General features: G+C 49.7%; 1 protein-coding gene across 4 annotated transcripts in view; it reads right to left on the bottom strand.

Annotated features, from left to right (window-relative positions):
• TTC16 (tetratricopeptide repeat domain 16) overlaps nucleotides 1-18,468 on the bottom strand; it is a 589,702-nt gene that overhangs the window by 290,149 nt on the left and 281,085 nt on the right. The window lies entirely within an intron of this gene.

Raw genomic sequence — 18,468 nt, 5'->3', positions numbered from 1 at the left:
GCGCAATACGTGCTGCAGCCCTTAGAGGAGTGTTTGTGTGTGTCAGGGCACAGGGCCTCTGAGGGTGGCGCAATAAGTGCTGTAGCCCTTAGAGGAGTGCTTGTGTGTGTCAGGGCACAGGGCCTCTGAGGGTGGCGCAATAAGTGCTGTAGCCCTTAGAGGAGTGTTTGTGTGTGTCAGGGCACAGGGCCTCTAAGGGTGGCACAATAAGTGCTGTAGCCCTTAGAGGAGTGTTTGTGTGTGTCAGGGCACAGGGCCTCTAAGGGTGGCGCAATAAGTGCTGCGGCCCTTAGAGGCAGTGTGTTTGTGTCAGGGCACAGGGCCTCTAAGGGTGGCACAATACGTGCTGCAGCCCTTAGAGGAGTGTTTGTGTGTGTCAGGGCACAGGGCCTCTGAGGGTGGCGCAATAAGTGCTGCAGCCCTTAGAGGAGTGTTTGTGTGTGTCAGGGCACAGGGCCTCTGAGGGTGGCGCAATAAGTGCTGCAGCCCTTAGAGGAGTGTTTGTGTCAGGGCACAGGGCCTCTAAGGGTGGCACAATACGTGCTGCAGCCCTTAGAGGCAGTGTGTTTGTGTCAGGGCACAGGGCCCCTAAGGGTGGCGCAATACGTGCTGCAGCCCTTAGAGGAGTGTTTGTGTCAGGGCACAGGGCCTCTAAGGGTGGCGCAATAAGTGCTGCAGCCCTTAGAGGAGTGTTTGTGTCAGGGCACAGGGCCTCTAAGGGTGGCGCAATACGTGCTGCAGCCCTTAGAGGAGTGTTTGTGTGTGTCAGGGCACAGGGCCTCTGAGGGTGGCGCAATAAGTGCTGCAGCCCTTAGAGGAGTGTTTGTGTCAGGGCACAGGGCCTCTAAGGGTGGCGCAATACGTGCTGCAGCCCTTAGAGGAGTGTTTGTGTGTGTCAGGGCACAGGGCCTCTGAGGGTGGCACAATAAGTGCTGCAGCCCTTAGAGGAGTGTTTGTGTGTGTCAGGGCACAGGGCCTCTAAGGGTGGCGCAATAAGTGCTGCAGCCCTTAGAGGAGTGTTTGTGTCAGGGCACAGGGCCTCTAAGGGTGGCGCAATACGTGCTGCAGCCCTTAGAGGAGTGTTTGTGTGTGTCAGGGCACAGGGCCTCTGAGGGTGGCACAATAAGTGCTGCGGCCCTTAGAGGAGTGTTTGTGTCAGGGCACAGGGCCTCTGAGGGTGGCACAATATGTGCTGCAGCCCTTAGAGGCAGTGTGTTTGTGTGTGTCAGGGCACAGGGCCTCTGAGGGTGGCGCAATACGTGCTGCGGCCCTTAGAGGAGTGTTTGTGTGTGTCAGGGCACAGGACCTCTAAGGGTGGCACAATACGTGCTGCAGCCCTTAGAGGCAGTGTGTTTGTGTGTGTCAGGGCACAGGGCCTCTAAGGGTGGCACAATAAGTGCTGCAGCCCTTAGAGGAGTGTTTGTGTCAGGGCACAGGGCCTCTGAGGGTGGCACAATAAGTGCTGCAGCCCTTTGAGGAGTGTTTGTGTGTGTCAGGGCACAGGGCCTCTGAGGGTGGCGCAATAAGTGCTGCGGCCCTTAGAGGAGTGTTTGTGTGTGTCAGGGCACAGGACCTCTAAGGGTGGCACAATAAGTGCTGCAGCCCTTAGAGGAGTGTTTGTGTGTGTCAGGGCACAGGGCCTCTGAGGGTGGCGCAATAAGTGCTGCGGCCCTTAGAGGAGTGTTTGTGTGTGTCAGGGCATAGGGCCTCTGAGGGTGGCACAATACGTGCTGCAGCCCTTAGAGGAGTGTTTGTGTGTGTCAGGGCACAGGACCTCTAAGGGTGGCGCAATAAGTGCTGCGGCCCTTAGAGGAGTGTTTGTGTGTGTCAGGGCATAGGGCCTCTGAGGGTGGCACAATACGTGCTGCAGCCCTTAGAGGAGTGTTTGTGTGTGTCAGGGCACAGGGCCTCTAAGGGTGGCACAATACGTGCTGCAGCCCTTAGAGGCAGTGTGTTTGTGTCAGGGCACAGGGCCTCTAAGGGTGGCACAATAAGTGCCGCAGCCCTTAGAGGAGTGTTTGTGTCAGGGCACAGGGCCTCTGAGGGTGGCACAATACGTGCTGCAGCCCTTAGAGGCAGTGTGTTTGTGTCAGGGCACAGGGCCTCTAAGGGTGGCACAATACGTGCTGCAGCCCTTAGAGGCAGTGTGTTTGTGTGTGTCAGGGCACAGGGCCTCTGAGGGTGGCGCAATAAGTGCTGCGGCCCTTAGAGGCAGTGTGTTTGTGTCAGGGCACAGGACCTCTAAGGGTGGCACAATGAGTGCTGCAGCCCTTAGAGGAGTGTTTGTGTGTGTCAGGGCACAGGGCCTCTGAGGGTGGCACAATAAGTGCTGTAGCCCTTAGAGGAGTGTTTGTGTGTGTCAGGGCACAGGACCTCTAAGGGTGGCACAATAAGTGCTGCGGCCCTTAGAGGAGTGTTTGTGTCAGGGCACAGGACCTCTAAGGGTGGCACAATGAGTGCTGCAGCCCTTAGAGGCAGTGTGTTTGTGTGTGTCAGGGCACAGGGCCTCTAAGGGTGGCACAATAAGTGCTGCGGCCCTTAGAGGAGTGTTTGTGTCAGGGCACAGGACCTCTAAGGGTGGCACAATGAGTGCTGCAGCCCTTAGAGGCAGTGTGTTTGTGTGTGTCAGGGCACAGGGCCTCTAAGGGTGGCACAATAAGTGCTGCAACCCTTAGAGGAGTGTTTGTGTGTGTCAGGGCACAGGGCCTCTAAGGGTGGCACAATAAGTGCTGCGGCCCTTAGAGGAGTGTTTGTGTGTGTCAGGGCACAGGACCTCTAAGGGTGGCACAATACGTGCTGCAGCCCTTAGAGGCAGTGTGTTTGTGTGTGTCAGGGCACAGGACCTCTAAGGGTGGCACAATAAGTGCCGCGGCCCTTAGAGGAGTGTTTGTGTCAGGGCACAGGACCTCTAAGGGTGGCGCAATAAGTGCTGCGGCCCTTAGAGGAGGGTTTGTGTCAGGGCACAGGACCTCTAAGGGTGGCGCAATAAGTGCTGTAGCCCTTAGAGGAGTGTTTGTGTGTGTCAGGGCACAGGGCCTCTAAGGGTGGCACAATAAGTGCTGCGGCCCTTAGAGGAGTGTTTGTGTGTGTCAGGGCACAGGACCTCTAAGGGTGGCACAATAAGTGCTGCGGCCCTTAGAGGAGTGTTTGTGTCAGGGCACAGGACCTCTAAGGGTGGCGCAATAAGTGCTGCGGCCCTTAGAGGAGTGTTTGTGTCAGGGCACAGGACCTCTAAGGGTGGCGCAATAAGTGCTGCAGCCCTTAGAGGAGTGTTTGTGTCAGGGCACAGGACCTCTGAGGGTGGCGCAATAAGTGCTGCAGCCCTTAGAGGAGTGTTTGTGTGTGTCAGGGCACAGGGCCTCTAAGGGTGGCGCAATACGTGCTGCAGCCCTTAGAGGCAGTGTGTTTGTGTCAGGGCACAGGGCCCCTAAGGGTGGCACAATAAGTGCTGCAGCCCTTAGAGGAGTGTTTGTGTGTGTCAGGGCACAGGGCCTCTGAGGGTGGCGCAGTAAGTGCTGCGGCCCTTAGAGGAGTGTTTGTGTCAGGGCACAGGGCCTCTGAGGGTGGCGCAATACGTGCTGCGGCCCTTAGAGGAGTGTTTGTGTGTGTCAGGGCACAGGGCCTCTGAGGGTGGCGCAATAAGTGCTGCAGCCCTTAGAGGAGTGTTTGTGTCAGGGCGCAGGGCCTCTGAGGGTGGCGCAATACGTGCTGCGGCCCTTAGAGGAGTGTTTGTGTGTGTCAGGGCACAGGGCCTCTAAGGGTGGCGCAATAAGTGCTGCAGCCCTTAGAGGAGTGTTTGTGTCAGGGCACAGGGCCCCTAAGGGTGGCACAATAAGTGCTGCAGCCCTTAGAGGAGTGTTTGTGTGTGTCAGGGCACAGGGCCGCTAAGGGTGGCACAATAAGTGCTGCAGCCCTTAGAGGAGTGTTTGTGTGTGTCAGGGCACAGGGCCTCTGAGGGTGGCGCAATAAGTGCTGCGGCCCTTAGAGGAGTGTTTGTGTGTGTCAGGGCACAGGACCTCTAAGGGTGGCACAATAAGTGCTGCAGCCCTTAGAGGAGTGTTTGTGTGTGTCAGGGCACAGGGCCTCTGAGGGTGGCGCAATAAGTGCTGCGGCCCTTAGAGGAGTGTTTGTGTGTGTCAGGGCACAGGGCCTCTAAGGGTGGCACAATAAGTGCTGCGGCCCTTAGAGGAGTGTTTGTGTGTGTCAGGGCACAGGGCCTCTGAGGGTGGCGCAATAAGTGCTGCGGCCCTTAGAGGAGTGTTTGTGTGTGTCAGGGCACAGGGCCTCTGAGGGTGGCGCAATACGTGCTGCGGCCCTTAGAGGAGTGTTTGTGTCAGGGCACAGGACCTCTAAGGGTGGCACAATGAGTGCTGCAGCCCTTAGAGGAGTGTTTGTGTGTGTCAGGGCACAGGGCCTCTGAGGGTGGCACAATGAGTGCTGCGGCCCTTAGAGGCAGTGTGTTTGTGTCAGGGCACAGGGCCTCTAAGGGTGGCGCAATACGTGCTGCAGCCCTTAGAGGAGTGTTTGTGTGTGTCAGGGCACAGGGCCTCTAAGGGTGGCGCAATAAGTGCTGCAGCCCTTAGAGGCAGTGTTTGTGTCAGGGCACAGGGCCTCTAAGGGTGGCGCAATAAGTGCTGCAGCCCTTAGAGGAGTGTTTGTGTGTGTCAGGGCACAGGACCTCTAAGGGTGGCGCAATAAGTGCTGCAGCCCTTAGAGGAGTGTTTGTGTCAGGGCACAGGACCTCTAAGGGTGGCACAATGAGTGCTGCAGCCCTTAGAGGCGTGTTTGTGTGTGTCAGGGCACAGGACCTCTAAGGGTGGCACAGTAAGTGCTGCGGCCCTTAGAGGAGTGTTTGTGTCAGGGCACAGGACCTCTAAGGGTGGCACAATGAGTGCTGCAGCCCTTAGAGGCAGTGTGTTTGTGTGTGTCAGGGCACAGGGCCTCTAAGGGTGGCACAATAAGTGCTGCGGCCCTTAGAGGAGTGTTTGTGTCAGGGCACAGGACCTCTAAGGGTGGCACAATGAGTGCTGCAGCCCTTAGAGGCAGTGTGTTTGTGTGTGTCAGGGCACAGGGCCTCTAAGGGTGGCACAATAAGTGCTGCGGCCCTTAGAGGAGTGTTTGTGTGTGTCAGGGCACAGGGCCTCTAAGGGTGGCACAATACGTGCTGCAGCCCTTAGAGGCAGTGTTTGTGTGTGTCAGGGCACAGGGCCTCTGAGGGTGGCACAATACGTGCTGCAGCCCTTAGAGGCAGTGTGTTTGTGTGTGTCAGGGCACAGGGCCTCTGAGGGTGGCGCAATACGTGCTGCAGCCCTTAGAGGAGTGTTTGTGTGTGTCAGGGCACAGGGCCTCTAAGGGTGGCACAATACGTGCTGCAGCCCTTAGAGGAGTGTTTGTGTGTGTCAGGGCACAGGGCCTCTGAGGGTGGCGCAATAAGGGCTGCAGCCCTTAGAGGAGTGTTTGTGCCAGGGCACAGGGCCTCTAAGGGTGGCACAATACGTGCTGCGGCCCTTAGAGGAGTGTTTGTGTGTGTCAGGGCACAGGGCCTCTGAGGGTGGCACAATAAGTGCTGCGGCCCTTAGAGGAGTGTTTGTGTGTGTCAGGGCACAGGACCTCTAAGGGTGGCACAATAAGTGCTGCGGCCCTTAGAGGAGTGTTTGTGTGTGTCAGGGCACAGGGCCTCTGAGGGTGGCGCAATACGTGCTGCAGCCCTTAGAGGAGTGTTTGTGTGTGTCAGGGCACAGGGCCTCTGAGGGTGGCGCAATACGTGCTGCAGCCCTTAGAGGAGTGTTTGTGTGTGTCAGGGCACAGGGCCTCTGAGGGTGGCGCAATAAGTGCTGTAGCCCTTAGAGGAGTGCTTGTGTGTGTCAGGGCACAGGGCCTCTGAGGGTGGCGCAATAAGTGCTGTAGCCCTTAGAGGAGTGTTTGTGTGTGTCAGGGCACAGGGCCTCTGAGGGTGGCACAATAAGTGCTGTAGCCCTTAGAGGAGTGTTTGTGTGTGTCAGGGCACAGGGCCTCTAAGGGTGGCGCAATAAGTGCTGCGGCCCTTAGAGGCAGTGTGTTTGTGTCAGGGCACAGGGCCTCTAAGGGTGGCACAATACGTGCTGCAGCCCTTAGAGGAGTGTTTGTGTGTGTCAGGGCACAGGGCCTCTGAGGGTGGCGCAATAAGTGCTGCAGCCCTTAGAGGAGTGTTTGTGTGTGTCAGGGCACAGGGCCTCTGAGGGTGGCGCAATAAGTGCTGCAGCCCTTAGAGGAGTGTTTGTGTCAGGGCACAGGGCCTCTAAGGGTGGCACAATACGTGCTGCAGCCCTTAGAGGCAGTGTGTTTGTGTCAGGGCACAGGGCCCCTAAGGGTGGCGCAATACGTGCTGCAGCCCTTAGAGGAGTGTTTGTGTCAGGGCACAGGGCCTCTAAGGGTGGCGCAATAAGTGCTGCAGCCCTTAGAGGAGTGTTTGTGTCAGGGCACAGGGCCTCTAAGGGTGGCGCAATACGTGCTGCAGCCCTTAGAGGAGTGTTTGTGTGTGTCAGGGCACAGGGCCTCTGAGGGTGGCGCAATAAGTGCTGCAGCCCTTAGAGGAGTGTTTGTGTCAGGGCACAGGGCCTCTAAGGGTGGCGCAATACGTGCTGCAGCCCTTAGAGGAGTGTTTGTGTGTGTCAGGGCACAGGGCCTCTGAGGGTGGCACAATAAGTGCTGCAGCCCTTAGAGGAGTGTTTGTGTGTGTCAGGGCACAGGGCCTCTAAGGGTGGCACAATAAGTGCTGCAGCCCTTAGAGGAGTGTTTGTGTCAGGGCACAGGGCCCCTAAGGGTGGCACAATACGTGCTGCGGCCCTTAGAGGCAGTGTGTTTGTGTCAGGGCACAGGGCCTCTGAGGGTGGCGCAATACGTGCTGCAGCCCTTAGAGGCAGTGTGTGTGTGTGTCAGGGCACAGGGCCTCTAAGGGTGGCGCAATAAGTGCTGCAGCCCTTAGAGGAGTGTTTGTGTCAGGGCACAGGGCCTCTGAGGGTGGCGCAATACGTGCTGCAGCCCTTAGAGGCAGTGTGTGTGTGTGTCAGGGCACAGGGCCTCTAAGGGTGGCGCAATAAGTGCTGCAGCCCTTAGAGGAGTGTTTGTGTGTGTCAGGGCACAGGGCCTCTAAGGGTGGCGGAATAAGTGCTGCAGCCCTTAGAGGAGTGTTTGTGTCAGGGCACAGGGCCTCTGAGGGTGGCACAATACGTGCTGCAGCCCTTAGAGGAGTGTTTGTGTGTGTCAGGGCACAGGGCCCCTAAGGGTGGCGCAATACGTGCTGCGGCCCTTAGAGGAGTGTTTGTGCCAGGGCACAGGGCCTCTAAGGGTGGCACAATACGTGCTGCGGCCCTTAGAGGAGTGTTTGTGTGTGTCAGGGCACAGGGCCTCTGAGGGTGGCGCAATAAGTGCTGCAGCCCTTAGAGGAGTGTTTGTGTGTGTCAGGGCACAGGGCCTCTGAGGGTGGCGCAATAAGTGCTGCAGCCCTTAGAGGAGTGTTTGTGTGTGTCAGGGCACAGGGCCTCTAAGGGTGGCACAATAAGTGCTGCGGCCCTTAGAGGAGTGTTTGTGTCAGGGCACAGGGCCTCTGAGGGTGGCGCAATAAGTGCTGCGGCCCTTAGAGGAGTGTTTGTGTGTGTCAGGGCACAGGGCCTCTAAGGGTGGCACAATACGTGCTGCAGCCCTTAGTGGTCTTCTCTGGTCACAAGGCCCTGGGTACCTAGGGTACCATTTTCTAGGGGCTCACCTGTGGCCAGAGATGTCAGTTGGGTTTAGGCTTCAATGTAGTTTTAGGTAAAGAACACAATCCCTGAGTGCCTGATTAGCAGGAGCCCAGGGCACACACTCAGTCAAAGCACATCAGCAATTCAGCAAAATGTGAGGGCAACCATGCAGAAAGAGGGCACTTTCTCGCAGTGTGTCCCTTCATAGCAGGGTAACAATAGTAGAGTCCATTCATAGCCAGGTGACCATGTAAACATCCATTCATACCAAGGTGGTAATGTCACAGCTTACATTCATACCCAGAATTACAGCTTCTGACAATATTGAGCTGGCCTTATCTAAATACAATCAGGCCATCTCCACTGCGGTGGACGCCATAGCTCCCATGAAACTATGCAAGCTGCGCCCCGCACAACGGCAGGAAGTCTGGTTTACTGACCAACTACAATCCCACAAACAGGCTTGCAGGAAGCAAGAAAAGACTTGGAGATCATCCCATTTCGAGGATGATAAAAACCGTTAATACACTGCCTTGGCCTTATATCATAAGAACATCAGATTGGCCTAAAATAACTATATTGCCTGCAACTTACTGAGGCGGGCAACCCCCCCAAGGTGTTGTATCGGATTCTTCAATCTTTTACTAAACCCATTGCCTGTGAGAGCCTTGATTTGTCATCACAACAATTATGCGATGACATCTCTCTATACTTCACCAACAAGATAGACATGATTTATGATAAAATCATCAATACGAGTCTCTCCACGAGCTGCCCCATGTTCTCATCTCAGAATAGTGGGGTCCCTAATTCCATCTCATTCACTGAGTTTCCTGCTGCCTCCCTGGGTGAGGTAGAGGCCCTCATTTGTCAAATCAAGAGTGGATCCCCTTTAGATCTTATTCCTGCAAAGTTGTGCCATCTTTAGGCAAGTCACTCGGTCCCATGATCCAGTCCCTTGTCAACCTCTCCCTTTCCGAGGGTCGGGTACCACAGGAGTGGAAGATGGCTCAGGTGAGACCCATTCGTAAAAACTCTACCATCCCTTGGTCGGAGCTGTCCAACCTTCGACCCAAATCTCTCCTCCCTTACCTAAGCAAACTAACGGAAAAGCACGTCAACATCCATCTGTCGAGCTTTATTGAGCGAACAGGAGGCCTGGATTACTCCCAGTCTGGTTTCAGGCCAAATTATTGAACCGAATCAGCGCTCCTCTTGGTGAAAGATGACATCCGAATGTCCCAGGACAAGGGGAACTCGATTATTTTGGTGCTATTGGACCTGTCAGCAGCGTTCGATACGATATCCCATGACATTCTGCTTAGTCGCTTGGACGAGGTGGGGCTTGAAGGTTGGGCACTGTCCTGGATGAGGAGCTTTCTATCGGGCCGTACACAGTGTGTCAGCATGGGCTCATTTCGATCTGCTTCTATTGAGCTCACTAAGGGGGTGCCGCAGGGCTCTTGTTTGAGCCCAACCCTTTTTAACACCTACGTGGCCCCCCTAGCTTGCCTTATGAGAACATACGGATTCATCCCAGTGTCATACGCTGATGACACTCAGCTTCTCTTCCCTTTTAAGACACTTAGCGCCACGGCCAAACAGTCCTTCTCTGAAGGCATGAAGGCTGTTTCGCAATGGATGGCCTCACATTTCCTACAGTGTAATGTGGGAAAGACCGAGGTGATGCTCTTTGGTGAAGCCACTCTGCTGTGGAATCCGGACTGGTGGCCCACAGATCTAGGCCCCGTCCCTAGCCCTACGCAGGTGGTGAAAAACCTGGGTGTGCGGATTGACCAGGGTATTTCTCTAAAAGAACATGTAAATCAAACAGTCGGGTCCTGTTTTCATGTAATAGGACTACTCCGAAGAGTGTTCCCCCTACTACCGGACAGAACTAGGAAAACCCTTGTTCAGGCCCTGGTGCTCAGTCACCTAGATTATTGTAACGGACTGTAGATCTCAGCAAATGACAGCCTACTTAGTAGGCTCCAGGTGGTACAAAATACTGCCGCAAGGTTAGTCCTAAATGCTCCTCCTAGATCCCCTTCACGGCCATTGCTGGAAAAACTCCATTGGTTGCCGATCTGTAAGCGGATAAAATTTAAGACCTGCTGTGTTGTCCACAAGGGCATACACGGCCTGGGCCCTACGTATCTGGCTGAAACGTTTGTCCCCTACAACCCAGTACGTACCCTCCGTTCCAGTTATCAGTCCCTTCTTCAAATCCCCACTGTCAGAAGGGCGAGACAGTGTGGAAAATGCCTCTGGACCAAACTTCCCGATTCCCTCAGGCATTGCACGGACCATCTGGTATTCAGGAAACTGCTAAAAACATTTATGATCTAATCCCAGCACCTCCCCTAGATCTCTAGTTCTTCCACTCTTGGTCTGTCACTTCCTTTAGGCGCAGAGATACTCCTTCGGGAGTGGATTCTAGTGCGGTACAAACCCATAAATAAATAAATACTGTGGTGATATTCGAGCAACCATTCATAGCACCTTACAATGGGAAAGTCCATTCATATCCTAGTGACCATGTAAGCATCCCTTTGTACCAAGATTATAATGTCACAGAATACATTCATACTATGGCGATGGTGGGAGCAAACATTCCCAGCAGGGTAACAATAGAAGAGTATTGATAGCAAGGTAACAATGGGAGAGTCTATTCATAGCAGGGTAAGCATGGGAGAGTCTATTCATAGCAAGGTAAGCATGGGAGAGTCTATTCATAGCAAGGTAACAATGGGAGAGCCTATTCATAGCAGAGTAAGCACGGGAGAGTCTATTCATAGCAAGATAACAATGGGAGAGCCTATTCATAGCAGGGTAACAATGGTAGAGTATTCATAGCAGGCTAAGCATGGAAGAGTATTTCATAGCAAGGTAACAATGGTAGAGTCTATTCATAGCAGAGTAAGCACGGGAGAGTCTATTCATAGCAAGATAACAATGGGAGAGCCTATTCATAGCAGGGTAACAATGGTAGAGTATTCATAGCAGGCTAAGCATGGAAGAGTATTTCATAGCAAGGTAACAATGGAAGAGTCTATTCATAGCAGAGTAAGCATGGGAGAGTCTATTCATTGCAAGGTAACAATGGGGAGGTTATTCATAGCACGGTAAGCATGGGACAATCGATTCATAGCGGGGTAAGCATGGGAGAGTCTATTCATAGCAGAGTAAGCATGGGAGAGTCTATTCATAGCAAGGTAACAATGGGGGAGCCTATTCATAGCAGGGTAACCATGGGAGAGTCTATTCATAGCAAGATAGCAATGGTAGAGTCTATTCATAGCAAGGTAACAATGGGGGAGTCTATTCATAGCAAGATAACAATGGAGGAGTCTATTCATAGCAGAGTAAGCATGGGAGAGTCTATTCATAGCAGAGTAAGCATGGGAGAGTCTATTCATAGCAAGGTAAGCATGGGAGAGTCTATTCATAGCAGAGTAAGCATGGGAGAGTCTATTCATAGCAAGGTAACAATGGGAGAGCCTATTCATAGCAGGGTAACCATGGGAGAGTCTATTCATAGCAAGGTAACAATGGGGGAGTCTATTCATAGCAAGATAACAATGGAGGAGTCTATTCATAGCAGAGTAACCATGGGAGAGTCTATTCATAGCAAGGTAACAATGGGGGAGTCTATTCATAGCAAGATAACAATGGAGGAGTCTATTCATAGCAGAGTAAGCATGGGAGAGTCTATTCATTGCAAGGTAACAATGGGGAGGTTATTCATAGCACGGTACGCATAGGACAATCGAATCATAGCAATGTAAGCATGGGAGAGTCTATTCATAGTAAGGTAACAATGGGAGAGTCTATTGATAGCAGGGTAAGCATGGGAGAGTCTATTCATAGCAGGGTAAGCATGGGAGAGTCTATTCATAGTAAGGTAACAATGGGAGAGTCTATTCATAGCAAGGTAACAATGGGAGAGCCTATTCATAGCAAGGTAACAATGGAAGTGTCTATTCATAGCAGGGTAAGCATGGGAGAGTCCAATCATAGCAGTGTAAGCATGGGAGAGTCTATTCAAAGCAGGGTAACAATGGGGGAGTCTATTCATAGCAGGGTAACAAAGGGGGAGTCTATTCATAGCATAGCAGGGTAACAATGGAGGAGTCTATTCATGGTAAGGTAACAATGGGAGAGTCTATTCATAGCAGGGTAAGCATGGGAGAGTCTATTCATAGCAGAGTAAGCATGGGAGAATCTATTCATAGTTGGAGTCTTCATTCAAGAGGAACCAATATTAGTGTGCCTGGAGGGGATGTACCCAATGACCCATTGGCTACACATTCAGAATCTATTCATAGCAAGGTAACAATGGTGGAGTCTTTGCTTAGCAGGGTAACAATAGGAGACTTTATTCATAGCAAGATAACAATGGTAGAGTCTATTCATAGAAAGCTAACAATGGGAGAGTGTATGCATAGCAGGGTAACAATAGGAGAGTCTATACATAGCAAGATAACAATGGTAGAGTCTATTCATAGCAGAGAAAGCATGGAAGAATCTATTCATAGCAAGATAACAATGGGAGAGACTATGCATGGCAAGATAACAATGGGGGAGTCTATTCATAGCAGAGTACGCATGGGAGAGTCTATTCATAGCAAGGTAACAATGGGGGAGTCTATTCATAGCAAGCTAACAATGGGAGAGTCTATGCATAGCAGGGTAAGTGAGGGAGAGTCTAGTCATAGCAGGGTAAGCCTGGGAGAGTCTATTCATAGCAAGATAACAATGGTAGAGTCTATTCATAGCAGAGTAACAATGGGGGAGTCTATTCATAGCAAGGTGACAACGGTAGAGTCTATTCATCGCAGGGTAAGCGTGGGAGAGTCTATTCATAGCAGGGTAAGCATGGGAGAGTCTATTCATAGTAAGGTAACAATGGAGCAGTCTATTCATAGCAAGGTAACAATGGGAGAGTCTATTCATAGCAAGGTAACAATGGAAATGTCTATTCATAGCAGGATAAGCATGGGAGAGTCTAGTCATAGCAGGGTAACAATGGGGGGTCTATTCATAGCAAGATAACAATGGGGGAGTCTATTCATAGCAGGGTAACAATGGAGGAGTCTATTCATAGCAAGGTAACAATGGAAGTGTCTATTCATAGCAAGATAACAATGGTAGAGTCTATTCATCGCAGGGTAAGCGTGGGAGAGTCTATTCATAGCAGGATAAGCATGGGAGAGTCTAGTCATAGCAGAGTAAGCATGGGAGAGTCTATTCATATTAGGGTAACAATAGGAGAGTCTATTCATAGCAAGATAACAATGGGGGAGAATATTCATAGCAAGGTAACAATGGAGGAGTCTATTCATAGCAAGATAACAATGGGGGAGTCTATTCATAGCAGGGTAACAATGGGGGAGTCTATTCATAGCAAGATAACAATGGGGGAGTCTATTCATATTAGGGTAACAATGGAGGAGTCTATTCATAGCAAGGTAACAATGGAGGAGTCTATACATAGCAAGGTAACAATGGAAGTGTCTATTCATAGCAGGGTGAGCATGGGAAAGTCTAGTCATAGCAGGGGAAGACCGGGAGAGTCTATTCATAGCAAGGTAACAATGGGAGAGTCTATTCATAGCAGGGTAAGCATGGGAGAGTCTGTTCATAGCAGGGTAACAATGGGAGAGTCTATTCACAGCAAGGTAATAATGGGAGAGTCTATTCATGGTAAGGTAACAATTGGAGAGTCTATTCATAACAGGGTAAGCATGGGAGAGTCCATTCATAGCAGGGTAAGCATGGGAGAGTCTATTCAAAGCAGGGTAACAATGGGGGAGTCTATTCATAGCAGGGTAACAATGGGAGAGTCTATTCACAGCAAGGTAATAATGGGGGAGTCTATTCAAGGTAAGGTACCAATTGGAGAGTCTATTCATAGCGGGGTAAGCATGAGAGAGTCTATTCATAGCAGAGTAAGCATGGGAGAGTCTATTCATTGCAAGGTAACAATGGGGGAGTCTATTCATGGTAAGGTAACAATGGGAGACTCTATTCATAGCAGGGTAAGCATGGGAGAGTCTATTCATAGCAGGGTAAGAATGGGAGAGTCTGTTCAAAGCAGGGTAACAATGGGGGAGTCTATTCATAGCAGGGTAACAATGGGAGAGTCTATTCACAGCAAGGTAATAATGGGGGAGTCTATTCATGGTAAGGTAACAATTGGAGAGTCTATTCATAGCGGGGTAAGCATGAGAGAGTCTATTAATAGCAGAGTAAGCATGGGAGAGTCTATTCATTGCAAGGTAACAATGGGAGAGTCAATTCATGGTAAGGTAACAATGGGAGAGTCTATTCATAGCGGGGTAAGCATGGGAGAGTCTATTCATCGCAGAGTAAGCATGGGAGAGTCTATTCATTGCAAGGTAACAATGGGAGAGTCTATTCTTAGCAAGGTAACAATGGGGGAGTCTATGCATAGCAGGGTAACAATAGGAGAGTTTATTCATAGCAAGATAACAATGGTAGAGTCTATTCATAGAAAGCTAACAATGGGAGAGTCTATGCATAGCAGGGTAACAATAGGAGAGTCTATTCATAGCAAGATAACAATGGGAGGGTCTATTCATAGCAAGATAACAATGGTAGAGTCTATTCATAGCAGGAAAAGCATGGGAGAGTCTATTCATAGCAAGGTAACAATGGTAGAGTCTATTCATAGCAGAGAAAGCATGGGAGAGTCTATTCATAGCAAGATAACAATGGGGGAGTCTATTCATAGCAAGGTAACAATGGTAGAGTCTATTCATAGCAGGGTAAGAATAGGAGAGTCTATTCATAGCAAGATAACAATGGGAGAGTCTATGCATAGCAAGATAACAATGGGGGAGTCTATTCATAGCAGAGTAAGCATGGGAGAGTCTATTCATAGCAAGGTAGCAATGGGGGAGTCTATTTATAGCAAGCTAACAATGGGAGAGTCTATGCATAGCAGGGTAAGCATGGGAGAGTCTATTCATAGCAAGGTAACAATGGGAGAGTCTATTCATAGCAAGATAACAATGGTACAGTCTATTCATAGCAGAGTAATAATGGGGGAGTCTATTCATATCAAGGTAACAATTGTAAAGTCTATTCATAGCAGAGTAAGCATGTGAGAGTCTATTCATTGCAAGGTAACAATGGGGAGATTATTCTTAGGAGGGTACGCATGGGAGAGTTTATTCATAGCAGGGTAAGCATGGGAGAGTCTATTCATAGCAAGGTAACAATGGGAGAGTCTATTCATAGCAGGGTAACAATGGGAGAGGCTATTCATAGCAGGGTAACAAAGGGAGAGTCTATTCATAGCAGGGTAAGCATAGGAGAGTCTATTCAAAGCAGGGTAACAATGGGGGAGTCTATTCATGGTAAGGTAACAATGGGAGAGTCTATTCATAGCGGGGTAAGCATGGGAGAGTCTATTCATAGCAGACCTGGCTATTCGAGCAGTAGCAGCACTCCCCGCCCCCCACCCCCCTAGCGCCTTGAGACCCTCCGGGTAAGTAGTGCGCTATATAAATGTCTGTGATTGATTGATTGATTGATTGAGTAAGCATGGGAGAGTCTATTCATTGCAAGGTAACAATGGGAGAGTCTATTCATAGCAAGGTAACAATGGGGGAGTCTATGCATAGCAGGGTAACAATAGGAGAGTTTATTCATAGCAAGATAACAATGGGAGAGTCTATTCATAGCAAGATAACAATGGTAGAATCTATTCATAGAAAGCTAACAATGGGAGAGTCTATTCATAGCAGAGAAAGCATGGGAGAGTCTATTCATAGCAAGATAACAATGGTAGAGTCTATGCATAGCAGAGAAAGCATGGGAGAGTCTATTCATAGCAAGGTAACAATGGTAGAGTCTATTCATAGCAGGGTAACAATAGGAGAGTCTATTCATAGCAAGATAACAATGGGAGAGTCTATGCATAGCAAGATAACAATGGGGAGTCTATTCATAGCAGGGTAACAATAGGAGAGTTTATTCATAGCAAGATAACAATGGGAGAGTCTATTCATAGCAAGATAACAATGGTAGAATCTATTCATAGAAAGCTAACAATGGGAGAGTCTATTCATAGCAGAGAAAGCATGGGAGAGTCTATTCATAGCAAGGTAACAATGGTAGAGTTTATGCATAGCAGAGAAAGCATGGGAGAGTCTATTCATAGCAAGGTAACAATGGTAGAGTCTATTCATAGCAGGGTAACAATAGGAGAGTCTATTCATAGCAAGATAACAATGGGAGAGTCTATTCATAGCAGAGAAAGCATGGGAGAGTCTATTCATAGCAAGGTAACAATGGTAGAGTCTATTCATAGCAGGGTAACAATAGGAGAGTCTATTCATAGCAGGGTAACAAAGGGAGAGTCTATTCATAGCAGGGTAAGCATAGGAGAGTCTATTCAAAGCATGGTAACAATGGGAGAGTCTATTCATAGCAAGATAACAATGGTAGAGTCTATTCATAGCAAGATAACAATGGGAGAGTCTATTCATATCAAGGTAACAATGGTAGAGTCTATTCACAGCAGAGTAAGCACGGGAGAGTCTATTCATTGCAAGGTAACAATGGGGAGATTATTCTTATAAGGGTAAGCATGGGAGCGTTTATTCATAGCAGGGTAAGCATGGGAGAGTCCATTCATAGCAAGGTAACAATGGGAGAGTCTATTCATAGCAGGGTAACAATGGGGGAGTCCATTCATAGCTGGGTAAGCATTGGGGAGTCTATTCATAGCAAGATAACAATAGGGGAGTCTATTCATAGCTGGGTAAGCATTGGGGAGTCTATTCATAGCAAGATAACAATGGGGGAGTCTATTCATAGCAGGGTAACAATGGGAGTCTATTCACAGCAGGGTAACAATGGGGGAGTCTATTCATAGCAAGATAACAATGGGGGAGTCTATTCATAGCAGGGTAACAATGGGAGTCTATTCACAGCAGGGTAACAATGGGGGAGTCTATTCATAGCAGGGTAACAATGGGAGTCTATTCACAGCAGGGTAACAATGGGGGAGTCTATTCATAGCAGGGTAACAATGGGGGAGTCTATTCATAGCAAGATAACAATGGGGGAGTCTATTCATAGCAGGGTAAGCATAGGAGAGTCTATTCAAAGCAGGGTAACAATGGGAGTCTATTCACAGCAGGGTAACAATGGGGGAGTCTATTCATAGCAGGGTAACAATGGGGGAGTCTATTCATAGCAAGATAACAATGGGGGAGTCTATTCATAGCAGGGTAAGCATAGGAGAGTCTATTCAAAGCAGGGTAACAATGGGAGTCTATTCACAGCAGGGTAACAATGGGGGAGTCCAGTCATAGCAGGGTAAGCATTGGAGAGTCTATTCATAGCAAGGTAACAATGGGAGAGGCTATTCATAGCAGAGTAAGAACGGGAGAGTCTATTCCTAGCAAGGTAACAATGGGGGCATCTATCATGGTAAGGTAACAATGGGAGAGTCTATTCATAGCAGGGTAAGCATGGGAGAGTTTATTCATAGCAGAGTAAGCATGGGAGAGTCTATTCATAGCAGAGTAAGCATGGGACCATCTGAAAGTTGTATGTTTTTTATTGCTTTACCCTTTTTGGAACCAGTGTTATCAATGAACAGTTGGTCATGTAGTCTTCCGTCCTTAGTGCAGTTAAGATAATTGTTGACCGCTGTTCTGGGATCTTAACTGTGTAGTCTTTCTTCTTCCTTACGAAGATGTGGAGGTGAATGAATGAATGAGAAAGCACTTATACAGCACAATAGCTACCCTATGGCATTCCAGTGCTGGAGTTGGACGCGTGCATAAAGAGACCAGTATTAAATGGGGTCTTGGAAGAACCCCGTTTTGAGGAGTTTCCGGAGAGGCAGCAAGTTGGGTTTTTTACGTATGTATGGGGAGAGGGCGTTCCATAGTTTGGCAGAGTTGTAAGAAAAAGATCGTCCGCCACATCTGGCTCTCTTTATTTTTGGGAGTGTGGCGAGAGAGAGGGATGCGGAACGGAGAATTCTGCTAGGCTGGAATGGAGTGATGATGGAACTGATTGTTGGCCCGTTCCCCCAGAAAGCCTTGTGTGTAATGCACAAGGCTTAGAACTGGATTCTCTCCCTGATCGGTAGCCAGTGTAGGCTTCTTCAACCAGGTTTAGCAGATTGTCGATGAGGGAGTTGGAGGAGCAGACAAGTAGCGCAATTTTGAAGGATCTGGAGCTCTGAGATTGTGAGTTGGGGGGCTCCTAGGTGGATAAAGACTGGTAGTATGATGGATTGCCCCAGAGGATATGTAAAAACCCATTAGGTATGAAAGCAGCCTTGTTTCACAGCATCAACCTACCAGGGAAGCACAGAAAGGGATCCAAGCTCGTGAAAACATGAAGCTGAATTAATAGATACTAAGAAAACAGTCTAAGGGCAATAGTCTCCACTGACAACTGTACAGGGGCTCAATAGAAAATAACCGACCGCCATATCCTTGCCGGTGTTAATACAAGACCTTTGCCTCTGTGATGAACAGAGCTCCTTCCGGCATGTACGCAAGGTTACGGCTGTCGGTTATTCTTCTTCAACACAACCTGCATCGAGAGGTTGCATTGCACAACAGATTTTATTTCTTCATGTCTGAAAAAACTTTCACCACCACTAACTCCGCGTTTAATGAACTCCCTATTGGGAAACACATCCAGGAAACATACTGTGAATAGGAGGGGTTATTTCTGGACACAGATGTGC

The sequence above is a fragment of the Lissotriton vulgaris genome, chromosome 5 (genome assembly GCF_964263255.1).
Source record: "Lissotriton vulgaris chromosome 5, aLisVul1.2, whole genome shotgun sequence".
Lineage (NCBI taxonomy): Eukaryota > Metazoa > Chordata > Amphibia > Caudata > Salamandridae > Lissotriton > Lissotriton vulgaris.
Note: the sequence above shows the minus strand (reverse complement) of the source record. Positions and strands in the feature narration are given on the sequence as shown.